The sequence below is a fragment of the Rhinopithecus roxellana genome, chromosome 12, assembly GCF_007565055.1.
Source record: "Rhinopithecus roxellana isolate Shanxi Qingling chromosome 12, ASM756505v1, whole genome shotgun sequence".
In the NCBI taxonomy this organism is placed as follows: Eukaryota; Metazoa; Chordata; class Mammalia; order Primates; family Cercopithecidae; genus Rhinopithecus; species Rhinopithecus roxellana.
Genome location: NC_044560.1, coordinates 82,384,307 through 82,401,878, shown reverse-complemented (window position 1 = coordinate 82,401,878; position 17,572 = coordinate 82,384,307).

Here is a 17,572-nt window from a genome sequence, read left to right as displayed (position 1 = left end):
TGGATCAAGGAGTTAAACCTAAAACCTGAAATTATGAAAATTCTAGAAGATAACATCAGAAAAATCTCTGTAGACATTGGCTGAGGCAAGGATTTAATGACCACAAACCCAAAAGCAAATGCTATAAAAACAATGAAAATAGGTTGGACTTAATTGAACTAAAGAGCTTTAGCACAGCAAGAGGAAGAGCCAACAAAGTAAACAGACAACCCACCGAGTGAGAGAAAATCTTTACGATCTATACATCTGACAAAGGACTAACACCCAGAATCTACAACAAACTCAAACAAATTAGCAAGAAAAAAAACAAACAATCCCATCAAAAAGTGGGCTAAGGACATGAATAGACAATTCTCAAAAGAAGATACACAAATACCCAACAAACATATGAAAAAATGCTCAACAACACTAATGGTCAGGGAAATGCAAATCAAAACCACAATGCAATACCTCCTTACTTCTGCAAGAATGGCCATAGTAAAAAAATAATAGATGTTGGTGCGGATGCAGTGAAAAGTAAGCACTTCTACATTGTTGATGGTAATGGAAACTAGTACAACCACTATAGAAAACAGTGTGGAGCTTTCTTAAAGAACTAAAAGTAGAACTACCATTTGGTCCACAATCCCACTACTGGTTATCTACCCAGAGGAAAATAAGTCATTATATGAAAAAGATAACTTGCACATGCATGTTTATAGCAGCACAATTGCAAAAATGTGGAACCTACCCAAATGCCCACCAATCCATGAGTGGATAAAGAAACTGTGGTATATATATATACATGATGGAATATTACTCAGCCATATAGGAATGACTTAATGGCATTCATAGCAACCTGGATGGGATTGGAAACTATTATTCTAAGTGAAGTAACTCAGGAATGGAAAACCAAACATAGTGTGTTCTCACTCATAAGTGGGAGCTAAGCTATGAGGATGCAAAGGTGGAAGAATGACACAAGGACTTTGGGGACTCAGTGGGAAAGTGTTGGAAGTGGGTGAGGGATAAAAGACTACAAATTAGATTCAGTATATATTGCTCAGGTTATGGGTGCACCAAAATCTCACAAATCACCACTAAAGAACTTGCTCATGTAACCAAATACCACCTACTCCCCCAAATCCTATGGAAATAAAAAACTAAAAAAAAAAAAAGAAAAGAAAAGAAATACTTGTCAAAAAAATGAATAAGTGAATGAATGAACACGTATGTCAGACACATTAGCTTTCCTGGGTAGCTTCCTCTGTAAGGAGGATCTGAAGCCTGATAAAACACTGGTGTTTTGTATCATGAATATTCTTTAAAGCCTCAGTTCCCTTGTCTATAAAAGAGAAAATTGTATAGTACCTACTTAACAGAATTATATGAGGATTTAATGAGACATGTCACACAAAGAGCTTATCACAGTGTCTGAAACTTAGAAGTTACTCAAATAGTGGTATTGATTATTATGTAGAATCATATGTGGTATGTGGTGTTTGTTATAAGTCTATAGATTTAGTCATAAAGTCCCAAATTTGAAATTAAGAAGAAGAAAAATAAAGCCAACATCAGAGATGTCAGAACAGGGAGATGACAAGAAATCAGGCTCTTGGTGACACTGTCAAACAGCTTAATCGAGTTGCATCTGATGCCAGACCTACCTCTGACCTTCTTAGTCATATGAATCCATAAATTGTCTTTATTTTTTAAAGCAGTTTGAATTGGGATTTCTGTTGGTTATACTTCAAAGCGTCCTAAATGATACACAAGGTCATGAGCCAAAACACATGTTTAATCAATCCATACAACAAACACTTACTCAGCACCTACACTATACCAAGTCATTAGACAAACTCAAAGGTTAAGAGAGGCCAGATGCAGTAGCTCCTGCCTGTAATCCCAGCACTTTGGGAGGCCAAGGTGGGTAGATCACTTGAGGTCAAGAGTTTGAGACCAGCTTGGCCAACATGGTGAAACTCTGTCTCTACTAAAAATACAAAAAGTAGCCAGGCGTGGCAGTGCATACCTGTAGTCCCAGCTACTCGGGAGGCTAAGGCAAATTGCTTGGACCTGGAAAGTGGAGGTTGCAGTGAGCCAAGATCATACCACTGCACTCTAGCCTGGGTGACAGAGCAAGACTGTCTTAAAAAAAAAAAAAAAAAAAAAAAGTTAATATAATAGAACTCTGCCCTCCTGGAACCCACTCCATCCAGTAAGAAAGACAGAAAAGAACATAGTGTCACCATACTTTGTGTGGTGTGATGTGATGTGATGGATATATTGAGTCAGCACCTCCTTCCAGCATGCTATGCCAGGGTGCCTAGCAGCCAGGACTCTGGCAATTAAGATTCAGCCAGTCAGATTCAGTTACACAAGATGTAGAAAATGGAAGGAAGGTGAAGGCCATCTTCCTGTTGCTTTTGCCATTTCTGCTAACTACACAGTTGTGGAGACATCTGGTTTTTCTGCCGTACGTACAGTTGGTAAAGATATGGTTTTCCTAGCTTAGTGGACATAAAGAATAAGACAAGAACACCCATTTATTCTGCTGCCAAGGACTGTGGCAGGCACGGTGACGGTGTGGCACATCAGTGGCAGCCTCCTGATAATGGCGGCTCCCTGGTGGTAGCTGTGATGCATTCTGGAGCCAGTGACTTTCTGATTACAGCAGTTATCTTGATGGCCTAGTCCTGGGAGTTGTTCCTGAAACTTCAACTCAAAGTCTGTTTCTTCAGCCTTTGGTGAAGTCTTTATTTTTTAAATCAGTTTGAATTGTGTTTTCTGTTGGCTATACTTCAAAGCATCCTACATGATACACAAAGTCATGAGCCAAAATACGTGTTTAATCATTTAACACCCTAATAAACTCCTTTCTACTTAAACCAGCTAATGTGGACCATGTTGTACGACACCACTATTTTACCTTTCAAAGCCACACTATTGATAAACTGTTGACACTCCCTTTCACCAGCTTACCTCCATTCATTTCCAATCCATCACCAAGCCCTGTTGATGTCACCTCCATCCTCTACCTCCACCACCACTACCCTCATCCAGGCCACCATCATCTCCTCTTGGACTGCCAATATTCTCCTACATATTCACCTGGATCCACTCCACCACCAATCCACTGTCCACAATGCATCCAGAGTGAGCATTTCTGAAGGAAAGTCTGAGGCTTGTTTAAAACTCTCCAATAACCAGAACAGACAGCCCAGACACAGTAATACATATACAACCACTTGACTGATGACAGTTCTCCTGTGGGAGGGAAGGGATTATCTTTTCAATAAGTAGCGCTGGGTCGATATGGAAAAATATGAACTTTGATTTCTACTTCACACTATAACAAGAAGTAATGAGGCCGGGCGCGGTGGCTCAAGCCTGTAATCCCAGCGCTTTGGGAGGCCGAGACGGGCGGATCACGAGGTCAGATCGAGACCATCCTGGCTAACATGGTGAAACCCCGTCTCTACTAAAAAATACAAAAAACTAGCCGGGTGAGGTGGCGGGCGCCTGTAGTCCCAGCTACTCGGGAGGCTGAGGCAGGAGAATGGTGTAAACCTGGGAGGCGGAGCTTGCATTGAGCTGAGATCCGGCCACTGCACTCCAGCCCGGGCGACAGAGCGAGACTCCGTCTCAAAAAAAAAAAAAAAAAAAAAAAAAAAAAAAAAAAAAAAAAGAAGTAATGAGATAGATCATAATCATATCTCTAAATGTGAAAAGCAAAACAATAAAGATTCCAGAAGAAAAAATAAAATAATATCCGACCTTGGAGAGAGACAAAATTTTCTTAATAAGAGCAAAGTAACCATCATAAAAGAAAAGATTTAGGCCGGGTGTGGTGGCTCACACCTGTAATCCCAGCACTTGGGGAGGCTGAGGCGGGCAGATCACCTGCGGTCAGGAGTTCAAAATCAGCCTGGCCAACGTGGTGAAACCCCGTCTCTACTAAAAACATAAAAATCAGCTGGGCGTGGTGGCACACGCCTCTAATCCCAGCTACTTGGGAGGCTGAGGCTGGAGAATTGCTTGAACCTGGGAGGCAGAGGTTTCAGTGAGCCAAGATCACGCTGTTGCTTTCCAGCCTGGGCGACAAGAGCGAAACTCCATCTCAAAAAATAATAAATAAATAAATAAATAAATAAATAAATAAATAAATAAATAATTTTAAAAATAAAAGATTTAAAAATTAGACTTCATTGAAATTAAGAATCACTGTTCATCAGAAGACAACATTAAGAGGGTGAAAAGGTAAGACAGAGACTAGGAGAAGATATTTGCAAAATATATATCCATCAAGGACTCACTTCCCACGTATCTGCTACAAATCAGCAGGGAGAAAACCTCCCGATTTAAAAATGGGCTAAAGACTTAAATAGGCACTTTACACACAGCAAAAAAGAATATTCAGTAGCCCAATAAGCATATGAAACAGTGTCCAACGTCAGTGGTCATGAAGGAGATGCAAATTAAAATCACAAGATACTTCTATACCCCTGCTTTGGACCCCAGCTCACCCCTTACACAAGTGCGTGACATTGGCTGTCTACCATGGCCCTTGACACATTTACAACGTACACGTTTGTGTGGCTACTGGGTCCACACAAACTCCATCATATCTCTAAATGTAAAAAGCACCTCCTCCACCATCTCCTCCACCAGATCTCAGTCCCACAATGGCAGGCGTGACATCTGCTGCTGACCCTTGTGTAAACAAGGCCTGCTATAGAATAGGTGTGTGACACACAGCTAGTGGATGAATGAATGAATGAAGAAAGGATGAAGGAATGAAAAAGGCACTATCATTGCATTTTACAGGTCAGGAAACTGAGTCTCCTTTGTTTGAGAAATTTGTCCAAAGTCCCATTACTCGCCGGTGGTTACTAATGCACTTCAGGGTTCAGATCTTACTGGGAGTTAGATGAGTTGTTCTGCCTTGGTTACTGAAAGTTCTAAGACTCTCAGTGGAGGAGGCATCTTATTCAGATGTGCCTAGGTGATCTGAACAAAAAAGCCTTGTAAGTATAGTAAGATGGGGGCATGGCTCAAGCTGATCTGTCCTAGGCACAAGCCAAGTTAAGATTTTGTTGTTGTGGTCCAATTCAGGAAGAGACCTTCCTAGTGGACATTCTGGATTTCTGCTCAGGGGAGAGTCGGGGTGAAGGAGGTCACACTGTCCTCCCTTGCACCTCTCTGAGCAACCAGTGGCATGGTGTAGCCTGATTTCCATGTGAGACATCCACACATTCACAAACACAATTTTAAATGCCACTTTTAGGTATATACCCAAGAGATATGAAAACAGATGTTCAAATAAAAACCTGTGCATGCGTGTGTACAGCAGCATTTTTCATAAGTTAAAAAGTGAAACAACCCAATAATTGATCAATGGATGATGAGTGGACAAACAAAATGTGGATATTCATACGATGGAATATTATGCAGCCATAGAAAGGAATGAAGTAGGCTGGGCGCAGTGGCTTGCGCCTGGAATCCCAGCACTTTGGGAGGCTGAGGAGGGCAGGTCACGAGGTCAGGAGATCGAGGCCATCCTGGCTAACACGGTGAAACCCTGTCTCTACTAAAAATACAAAAAAAAAAAAAAAAAAAATTAACTGGTGTGGTGGCGGGTGCCTGTAATCCCAGCTACTCAGGAGGCTGAGGTGGGAGAATGGCATGAACCCAGGAGGCAGAGCTTGCAGTGAGCTGAGATCATGCCACTGCACTCCAGCCTGGGCAACAGAGCAAGACTCTGTCTCAAAGAAAGAAAGAAAGAAGAAAGAAAGAAAGAAAGAAAGAAAGAAAGAAAGAAAGAAAGAAAGAAAGAAAGAAAGAAAGAAAGAAAGAAAGAAAGAAAGAAAGAGAGGAGGGAGGGAGGGAGGGAGGGAGGGAGGGAGGGAGGGAGGAAGGAAGGAAGGAAGGAAGGAAGGAAGGAAGGAAGGAAGGAAGGAAGGAAGGAAGGAAGGAAGGAAGGAAGGGCAATATGGATGAACCTTAAAAACATTATGCTAAGTGCAAGAAGCCAGACACAAAAGGTCACAGAGTGTATGATTCCATTCATATAAAATATCCAGAATAGGCAAACCCACAGAAATAGGAAGCAGATTAGTGGCTGCAAAAACTGAGGGGAGGAGGAATGGGGAGTGATTGCTTCGTGGGTATGAAGTTTCCTTCTGCGGTGATGAGAATGTTTTGGAACTGGATAGAGGCTATGGTTGCTTAACATTGTGAATGTACTCAATACCACTGAATTGTATCTTTAAAATGGTTAATTTGTTATGTGAGGAGAACCCTGGCTCTAACTCAGAACCCCCTGCAGCATGGGACAAAGGCACAGAAAAGTGGGGTGAATGGATATTGAATGTCAGTCTGTTGAATGCATTGCTGTGTGCAAGTATGCTCATCTCCGCGTGTGTACATATGCAATGTGCACGTGTGTGCATATGTGCATGCATGTGTATGTGAATCCGTTTGTGTGTGTGTGATGGGAGGACACTTGGGGCAGTAATAGGCCATTGAGACCAGAGGGAAAGAGGCATTCTCAAAGAGACCACCACAGACTCTTCTGTGAGGACCTGGACCAGAGCTCCTAAGGGCCATTGGGCCAAGACAGGAAACAGATGTTAGCTGTCAAATTGCCTAAAACTAACCCTTATTTTACTAATGAAAAAAGGCAGGCCAGAAGAGTTCTACCTCTTGCCCAGGGCCACACTGCAAGTCAGTGGCACTGACTTAAACCCCAGCCAGGTCTCCAGGATTAGGGTCTATGTTTTCTACTTGAGGTATGACTAGGGTCTTAGGTTTTACCTGGGGAGTCCTCCCACTTTGGGCACCCAGCCCTGAGGACACCCAAAATTTCCAGGCCTCCACCGCCCTCTGACTGCTCAGCAGGTCCTGGATCCTGGTGGTTCAGGGGCATGTTCCAATGTACTTCAACAACAGCAAACATTTACAGAAGTCTGCTCTCTGCCAGGCCCTGGGGAGTGGAAGGTGACAGAAGGCATCAGTTATGATTCCTCCCCCCAACTTGAGCAATCCCTAGGCTTGTGGGGGCATTAGGTAAACAATCTCAACAGAGTCAGGAGGCCAACAAGGAGGCAAGGGCCCCTGAGAGGGCATCTTGACTGCTATCAAAGAGGAAACTGAGGCTCAGAGGATCCCTGACCTGGCTGAGGCCACCCAACCCAGCTGCAGCTAAGCCTAGAATTTGAACCTGATAACCTACAGGTCACATTTGGCAGGCTTCCCAATCTACCTCCAGGGAAAGGTCTTGTGATTCATGGCAATATCCTGTCCCTGAATAAAGAATCTTATCGCAAGTCCCTCAAATCTTATGTGACTTCCTCCAACTGTTGACGTGCGGATTAATATGTAACCTACTGACATGGAAAAGGACACTGATTCGTGTCTGAATCATGAAGTTTACTGCCTTACATGTAGAGCATTTTCATCTGTGTGATAGAACCTGTGATCAATGATTGTAACCTCTGTATCATGCCCTCCAACGAGAAAGGAAAAATCTGAAATGAGGAGCCCCCTGCCTCTTCTCCTAAACTTTCTTATAAAAGCAATCCCACTTGTTACAGACTTGGGAAGACGCCTAATTGTGTTGGTGTGTCTTCCAGGTCAATCCTCACATTTGGTTTCCGACAAACTTTTATCAAATTACTTCTGCCTCAACAGCCTTAATTTTGGTCAACAAACCCAATATATTTGAGTCCTAACTCATGCTTTTAGAATATAGAAGGTAGCAGAGCAGAGAGTGTGGACTTAGGTGTCACCTAGATTTGTGTCCAAATCCAAGGCTCAGCACCTTATTGACTGTGTGCCTTGGATGACACTTCTCCTTGCCTTAGTTTTCTCAGACATAAAATAGAAGCATGAGGCCGGGCGCGGTGGCTCAAGCCTGTAATCCCAGCACTTTGGGAGGCTGAGGCGGGCGGATCACGAGGTCAGGAGATCGAGACCATCCTGGCTAACACAGCGAAACCCGTCTCTACTAAAAAATACAAAAAGCTAGCTGGGTGAGGTGGCGGGCACCTGTAGTCCCAGCTACTCGGGAAGCTGAGGCAGGAGAATGGTGTAAACCCGGGAGGCGGAGCTTGCAGTGAGCTGAGATCCGGCCACTGCACTCCAGCCTGGGCGACAGAGCGAGACTCCGTCTCAAAAAAAAAAAAAAGAAAAAGAAATAGAAGCATGAATATGTCTACTTCAGAGAGTGGGTGGGAGAGTTAGTTGACATGACACATGGAAATGGTGGAGCCACTGTCTGGCACATAACAAGTGCTCAGTAAGTATGAATCATTTACCTTATGCCTTTAACCTGCCAGCCCCAGACTTTTCAGGCTGTAAGAGAGGGTACAGGCCAGGTGGCTCCTCTGGGATCTTCCAAGGGGCACAAGTCAGGTCCCTCTTCCAGGCTGACCTTGTGTACAGTAAAGACTTTAAGCTTGCCAAAAAGAGGTCTGGCCTTTGTCCTTGGTAAGTAATCTCTGTTTGTCTGGGGGTCTTGGGCTAGCCAGATAGCAACACTTGGATGTAGGGTTGGAAAACCAACCACATGATTTAGGGGAGGAGCTCTGGGTCACACTATCTCAGTTGACCTGGAGACTGAAATCAACCACATGGGCAATCAATCAATGCTGCCTGTGTAATGGAGGCCCAATAAAAACTCTGAACTCCAGAGCTCAGGCGAGCCTCCATGGTTGACAATACTCCATGTACATCATCATACGTGAATGCTGGGAAGTAACGCATCCTGGCTTCAGAGAGAGAGGACAGTGGGAACTCCACATCTGATACTTCCCTAGACTCTGCTCTATGCACAGCTTCCCTTAACTGATCTTAATCTTTATCCTTTCCCTGTAATAAACTGTAACCCTGAGCCTAATAACTTTCAGTGGATTCTGTGAGTCCTAGTGAATAACAAAATTTAAGGATGGTTTTGGAAATTCCTGGACTTGCAATTGATGTCAGAAGTGAGGGTGGGCCTGGCCAACATGGTGAAACCCCGTCTTTACTAAAGATACAAAAAATTAGCTGGGTGTGGTGGTGGACGCCTGTAATCCCAGCTACTTGGGAGGCTGAGGCAGGAGAATCACTTGGAACCGGAAGGCACAGGTTACAGTGAGCTGAGATCACGCCATTGCACTCCAGCCTGGGTGACAGGGCGAGACTCTGTCTCAAAAAAAAAAAAAAAAAAAAGAAGTGAGGGTGGTTGCCTGGGCATGGTGGCTTATGCCCATAATCCTAGCATTTGGGGAGGCCAAGGCAGATGGATTGCTTGAGCCCAGGAGTTGGGGACCAGCCTAGGCAACATGGCAGAACTTCATCTCTAGCTAAAAAAAAAAAAGAGGAGAAGAAGAAGTGAGGGCAATCTTGCAGACTGTGTTCCAGCTCAGCTATAGTTGGCCAAACCCTCACACCCTGGCACGTTAAACAAATGAGAAAGTGATCAGGTTTTCCAGAACAGCTTATAGTCAAAGAAGATGCATCCAAACCTGCACGGAGTGCTTTAAGTGCAGTTTGTCTCTACATCTCTCCAGCAACCCTGTGGGTAGGAGCTCATCATCCCTTTTACAAACAAGGAAGCTGGGGCTCAAAGAGGTGAGGTAAGGGGAGGAGCCAGATGCAAGCCCGGGCCTGCCTGACTCGACACTCAGGATCTGACCACCATACAGTACTGCCGTCTCCCAAGGGCCCTTCTACGCTCACAGGCTAAGATGTCACCAGTCTGGGACCTCTTGGGAAGTCAAATGGAGAAAGGCTGAGCCTTTTCAGAGCAGGGTGGTATCAGGCCTCTTTGGTGACCCCAGGACAACATCTTCATCACTCTCAACAGCCTGATCACAGTACTTGGCCCTGCATCAGAGCTTGCAAACATAAATGTCTTCATGCGCCAGACAGGTCCCTTAAAGGATGAAGCACCAGGTGAATGCAGAGGAGGAGCAGTGGGAAGTGGGGCGGATGGAGAAGGCGCTCCGTAGCCAAGTATCACAATCTGTGTTGAGTTCTTATTTGATTTTTTTTTTTTTCAGAAGCATAGTCTGTTGTCCAGGCTGGAGTGCAGTGGCACAATCATAGCACATTGCGGCCTTGAACTCCTGGGCTCAAGCGATCCTCCCACCTCAGCCTTTCAAGTAGCTGGGACTACAGGCACACGCCACCATGCCCAGCTAATTTTGGTATTTTTTGGTAGATATGAAGTTTTGCTATGTTGCCCAGGCTGGTCTCAAGCTCCTGCCCTCAAACAATCCTCCCACCTTGGCCTCCACAAGTGTTGGGATTACAGGCATGAGCCACCACGCCCTGCCTGTTCTTGTTTTTTCATACACGGCGAGGGCCAAACCAGACACGCCTTCAGGGCCCAGCCTGCGACCTCTGAACCACATAGCCCTGCCCTTCTCCCTTCTGCAGCTTCACCCCAAACCACAGAGCTCAAGCCCCTACACATCACACCAGCCCTGTCCTCTCCCTGCAGAGCCTCTGCAGGTGCTGTTCCCTGCATGCACTCTCCCCATTCTTTGTGCCCCTCTGGGCTCTCACCATTTCTTCAAGTCTCAGCTTCACAGTCATTTCTCAGAATTGTGTTTGACCCTGCACACCTCAGTAAACAGAGCTCAGGTCTGTTCACCCAGCCCAGGGCTCCTCCTCTCCCAACTCCTTTATAAACTCACCACTCCTGCCCCCAGGCTTTCCCATGGCTGCTGCAGAATCAACTGATGTTCATTCAGATGGTCAGCCGGTCAATCAATGAATCTGGCGCTTGCTGAATACCTTCTCTTTATGAGGCTCTGTTCTAGGCACTGGGAAACTATAAACAACAAAGATAGATTCTCACCATCATTGACCATATGAGGAGTCAGAGAATACAATTAGATACATAATTACACCCAGTAACAAAGGCCATGCAGACCTGGGCAACATAGTGAGACCTCATCTCTCCTAAAAATAAAAAGAAAAATTAGCCAGGGGTGGTGGTGTGTGCCTGTAATCCTAGCTACTCAGGAGACCAAGGCAATAGAATCGCTTGAGCCTGGGAGGTTGAGGCTGCAATGAGCTATGATACCACCACTGCACTCCAGCCTGGGTGACAGGAAGATTCTATCTCAAAACAAGAAAGAAAAAAGGCTATGTAGAGCATACAGAGTGGGCTAATTAGACTAGGGGTCAGGGTCTCCATCTCCCTCTTCTCTTTCGAATTCCTTGCTCTGTACACCAGCAGGTTTGCTATAGGGATTAAAGCTCCTTGCTTCAAAGCGGGGCAAATGGATAAAGTCAAGTTCCATAAACATTGACTCCTGTTACCATTTTCCCCCCACATCCTGCCACCTGCCATTCACAGCCACCTCCAGAGGGGCAAAAGGCTGGTGTCCCTAGAGGGAGGGGGAAGACTAAGGTGACCTCATCTGTCAGCCTAGCCTTCTCTCTTGGTACCTGAGGACTGATAGCCGGGGAAAGGAAGGGGCTGTATCTTCTTTGGCCCCCACTCTCCCCAGCATGGTGCTAGGCCCTTTACAGATGTGCTCCCACTAGCCCAGGCAGCATGCCATGGGGTGGATGCTACTACGTTCTCCATTCTGCAGATGGGGAAACTAGGCCCAGAGAGTCCCTGGCAGCTGGGGGGGCAAAGCTGAGAGATTAGAACCTGGGGGATCTTGGCTCTGAAGCCCATGTTCTTCCTGAAGTCCAGCAAGCTTCCAGAATCATCACGGCCGCAGATGGTAGCAATAACAAAACAAAACAACAAAGCACTGAAGGCAACTTAGGTGCCCATCAATTGAGGATTAGTTACATAAACGATGGAATATTCATTCCATAGAATCTTATGCTGCTGCTTGAAAAAAGTCAAGTAGATAAATACTTTTCATACTCCTATACTGTTTAAATGGAGCTTTATTTAAAAACCATAAACTTGGCTGGGCGCGGTGGCTCAAGCCTGTAATCCCAGCACTTTGGGAGGCCGAGATGGGCGGATCATGAGGTCAGGAGATCGAGACCATCCTGGCTAACACGGTGAAACCTCGTCTCCACCAAAAAAAAAAAAAGTAACTAGCCGGGCGAGGTGGTGGGCGCCTGTAGTCCCAGCTACTCGGGAGGCTGAGGCAGGAGAATGGCGTAAACCCAGGAGGCGGAGCTTGCAGTGAGCTGAGATCCGGCCACTGCACTCCAGTCTGGGCGACAGAGCGAGACTCTGTCTCAAAAAAAAAAAAAAAAAAAAAAAAAAACATAAACCTGCAGCCAGGCACTGGGGCTCCCGCCTGTAACCCCAGCACTCTGGGAGGCCGAGGCAGGCAGATCACTTGAGGTCAGGAGTTTGATACCAGCCTGGCCAATATGGTGAAACCCTGTCTCTACTAAAAATACAAAAAATATTAGCTGAGTGTGGTGGCACATGCCTGTAATCCCAGCTACTCAAGAGGCTGAGGCATAAGAATCGCTTGAACCCGGGAGGGAGAGGTTGCAGTGAGCCAAGATTGCACCATTGCACTCCAGCCTAGGCAACAAGAGTGAGACTCTGTCTTAAAAAGAAAAAGTAAAAACAAACAAACAAACCATAACCTTGCATTATATCTAAAATTATTTTAGAGTGGATTTGAGGTCTAGTGCAGTGGCTCATGCCTGTAATCCCAGCACTTTGGGAGGTTGATGTGGGCGGATCACTTGAGGTCAGCAGTTTGAGACCAGCCTGACTAACATGGTGAAATCCGGTCTCTACCAAAGAAAAATAATAATAATACAAGAGTTAGCCAGGCGTGATGGCGCGCGCCTGTAGTCCTAGCTACTCGGGAGGCTGAGGCATAGGAATCGCTTGAACCTGGGAGGCAGAGATTGCAGCTCTCACCACTGCACTCCAGCCTGGGCAACAGAGTGAGATCCTGTCTAAAAATAAAATTCAATTAAAAATAAATAAATAAAGTGGATATGACACTCAGTTCACAGGTGTGCAAGAAACAGCATCAATCATTTGCTTTATATCAACATTTTCTCTCCCTTGTTTTGGAAACAGAGTCTCACTGTGACGCCCAGGCTAGAGTGCAGTGGCACAATCTCAGCCCACTGCAGCTTCGACCTCCTGGGCTCAAAGGACCCTCCCACCTCAGCCTCCCAAGTAGCTGGGACTACAGGTGCATGCCACTACACTTGGCTGATTTTTTTGTGTTTGATAGAGATGAAGTCTCACTATGTTGCCCAGACTGGTCTCAAGGCCCTGGGCTCAAGTGATCCTCCTGCCCCTGCCTCCCAAAGTGCTGGCATTACTGGCGTGAGCCACTGCACCTGACCCATTTGCTTTGCATCAACTTTCTATCCAAATTTTCCATCCCACCATGCTGGTGGGAAATTCAGCCTCAGCCCATTCATCATTCTCTCTGACATGCACACGTCCCTCACCAGGACAGAACAAAAGTCCTGGGGTCACCTGTAGCAGTAAGTCAGTGGGCAGAGCGGGAAGAACCTAGCATCATCCGACACCAATCCACACTGGTTACTGCCAAAATACCCACTGTCCCAGCCCACCAGGGCAGACTGCAGATTTGAGCTGGAGACTATGCTTTTCTCTCTCGAGGTCTCCAGCTGTGACTCACTCTCTCCTCTCCCTCCAGAAAGCCCCTGTGCTGCCTCCATCACTGCCCCGTCCCTCACTACCCAGGAGCTCCTCCATGAACCCAGGTTTTTGGAAACCAGAGTTAGGAGAGGAGTTATATTTTGCAGGTAACTCTCTCCTGCTTGCTGCGCCCCCACAACTTTCCCCCAAAAGGGAGAAGGAGGCCCAAAACCTTCAAAAAACTATCTTGTCATAATTTATCCTACTGGTAAACACATATGTATATTATACAAACATATATAATACACATATGTTTATAAATATACACATTAATATGGGGAGGTTGTGCACACACAGTACACTATTGACAGCCAGTGTCCCTGAGTAATGGAGACAGGTTTCTCCTGTTTGTTATTTTTATTTTCACTAAAATTAATGACCATCTCACAAGTCATATCAGTTAGCAATACATTCCGTTGCAAGGAAAGTAATACTCAACTAACAGGGACTTACATGTATTGGGGTTTGTTTTCCTCCTCACATAACAGGCATCTGGAGTCAAGAATGGCAGATTGGATGTAGAGACTTAAAGATGCATCAAAGACCCAGACTCTTCTTTTTTTTCTTTTCCTTTTTTTTTTTTTTTTTTTTTTTGGAGACAGGGTCTGGCTCTGTTGCCCAGGCTGGAGTGTAATGGTGCCATCTTGGCTCACTGCAAGCTCCACCTCCCGGGTTCATGCCATTCTCCTGCCTCAGCCTCCCAAGAAGCTGGGACTACAGGTGCCTGCCACCACGCCCAGCTAATTTTTTGTATTTTTAGTAGAGACGGGGTTTCACAGTTTTAGCCAGGATGGTCTCGATCTCCTGAACTCGTGATCCACCCACCTTGGCCTCCCAAAGTGCTGGGATTACAAGTGTTTTGTTTGTGTGTGTGTGTGTGTGGTGTTTTTTTTTTTTTTTCTCGCTCTGTTGCCAGGCTAGAGTGCAGTAGTGCAATCTCAGATCACTACAACCTCCGCCTCCTGAGGTAGATTCTCCTACCTCAGCCTCCTGAGTAGCTGGAATTACAGGTGCACACAACCACACCCAGCTAATTTTTGTATTTTTAGTAGAGACGGGGTTTCACCATGTTGGTCAGGCTGGTTTCAAACTCCTGACCTCGTGATCCTCCTGCCGTGGCCTCCCAAAGTGCTGTGATTACAGGCATGAGCCACCGTGCCCAGCCCAAATTTTTTATTTTTTGTAGAGATGGGACCTCACAGTTGTCCAGGCTGGTCTTGAACTCCTGAACTCAAGTGATCCTCCTGCCTCTGCCCCGCAAAGTGTTGGGGTTATAGGCATGAGCCACCGCACCTAGCCAACTTCCTATTTTTCTGACACCATCTTCTCCAGATTGGTTTCTCATCCTCAGACTTGTTGCCTCATTGTCCCAAGACAGCTGCTGCAGCCCCAGGCACTGTGGTTGTGTCCAAAGAGGAGAAGGAAGAAGCAGTGCTGTGTAACAGGAAAGCAAAAACTCCTGGAAATGTCCATGAACATTTCCACTTAGATCTAATTAGCCTGAAGGCTCCTAACTCTGAGGGAAGCTGCAAAGTGACCACCTGGCTTTTCCAGCCTTGGTGATGGAGGCAGGAAAGGGCACAGGGATTGGGAATGGCAGGCTCCTCGCATGCACCACACTGCCTGTGTTCCTGACATGACCTATAAGCTTTGCACTCACTCTGCCCAGATACTCATTCCACAGCCTGTGTCCAAAGATGCGCCAGGACAGGCAGAGCTGAGGCTGCCACTGGTATTTCTGCAGTGATAGCCGCCTAGGCCTGGGGACTGCGGCACAGTGTCCAGGGGCACAGCATGGGCCCTCAGGGCTGAGGGCAGTGTTTTCCCCATTACCAGTCCAGCAGGGAAGCCCAATGTGTCAGGGGCTGGCAGACAAAAAGAGTGGAATCCTATGGGCCTCTCCCACCTACTAACAAAGGAGGGGAGGTGACAAAGGAGAGTAAGAGGAAAGAGAAGTGACAGAGAGGATGATGGGAAGAGGAGGTGACTGAGAAGGAGAAGGTGATGGAGAACAGGAGGTGGAGGAAAGATGAGGGTTACAGAGGAGAAGGGAAGATAGGAAGGTATGTGGAAACCACGATGCTGGGCAGCAGGAGACAAAGGGGCACCCAGCAGACAGGCTAGGTGGACGTCCTGGGTCCTAGTGGGCAGCTGGTCAGGCCTGACATCGACCAGCAGGTTCATGAGCATAGCCAATGCCTGGAGGGAAGAACAGGGGCTGAGGAGACACAGGGGTAAGCCCTACCTGGGGGATTAGAGGTGACTTCCCAAAGGTGGTGACCTCCACACTGGGCACCTGCAGCTCCCTAGCCAGGCTCCTCAGCCTGGCTCCTGCCCCTTCCCAGCCAGTCCCACTCCAGCCCAGCCCAGCAAAGAACTCATGCTCAGTACATTTGTTGAATGAATAATTTAAAACCTATAGAGCAAGCAACAAGGCTACAAAAGCTGGACAAAATTGCCCACGTAAGCCGGGCGTGGTGGCTCACGTCTATAATCCTAGCACTTTGGGAGGCTGAGACAGGTGGCTCACCTGAGGTCAAGAGTTCAAGACCAGCCTGGCCAATATGATGAACCCGTCTCTACTAAAAATACAAATATATATATATATATATAGCTGGGCGTGGAGGTGTGTGCCTGTAATCCCAGCTGCCCAGGAGGCTGAGGCAGGAGAATCACTGGAACCTGGGAGGCAGAGGTTGCAGTGAACTGAGATCGTGCCACCCCACTCGGGCCTTGGTGACAGAGTGAGACTCAGTCTCAAAAAAAAAAAAAAAAAAAAAAAAAAAAAATGCCCACTTGCACAAATGCAAAGAAAAGGTTATCAAGAGCACAATGTGGGCTTTTTCTCCCAAGGGTGAAATAAGAAAAGAAGCAAAATCTGTGATTGGGGGAAGGAGGTTCAGGCTGCTCTGAAGAGAGGGGTCTCTGTTAGCTGAAAGGCATCAGGGACAAGAACATCTGCAAGATCCATTCCAGCAGCGACAGAAGCCCTCTCGGCCCCTGCCCCAGCAGGTCCCACCTCCCTCTGCCCTGAGCCCTGGCACCTGCCTGCAGCTGCTGCACTCCCCTCCATCTCATCCAGTGAAACCTTTCTAAAATGGCAATCTTAAAATGACATGCCCCTGCTGTGCCCCAAATCATGTAGGACCTTTCCATGGTCAGCCCACACCTTCACCACTTCTCCCATGTTCTAAAACCCTCCATGGCTCCCCACTACCAGCAGGATTATGTCTGGTCTCCCCACCATGACTCTCAAGGGCCTGTGTGATTTGGCCTGGCCCATGTCTCCAAGCTCATACTAACCTCCCCACCCCACCCACCTCTGCGCCCTGGCCACCTTGGCTTCTCCCTGGTCCTTGAACCCCACACCCTCAGCTCCTGTGTTGTCCCCCTGCCCTCAGTGCTGTGGCTCCTCTTGGCCCAGCTGACTCCTACACATCCTCCAGATGCCTGTCCTGCCTCCTCGGTGACCCCACAGGTCCCTGTGCGGCCCCACCAGCGCACTCACCCCAGAACCCAGGAGAGCCTTAGAGGCAGGCTGTGTCCCCAGCACCCATCCCCAGCACCTTCATACCTATTTTTTATCCCCACAAATGGAAGAGATGAATGGCCTGCAGTCCATCATCGTAACAAGACCAGGCCTTGGGGCCCTAGCCAGGAGCCTGTCAGTCGCCCTCACATCTCTCTGCCCTTGTGAGATGGGGGCTGATGTTATTTCTCAAGAACCCGCTGTGCCAGGCAGTTTGCATGGGCGCTTCCTCTGATCCTCACAATGGCCTAGGAGTGGGTGGCATCGTTCCCTAGGGCCCAGGGAAGAGAAGGACCCATCTGGAGCTGGACAGCAGCCCCACAGCTTCCGTGGTACAGAGGGATTGGGGCCAGCCTGGCTGACTCAAGAGCACATGCTCCTCCCCACAGCACCCCCAGGCCTGGGGTTTCACTCATCAGGGCAGGTACCAAGGGTGGTAATGATTCCAG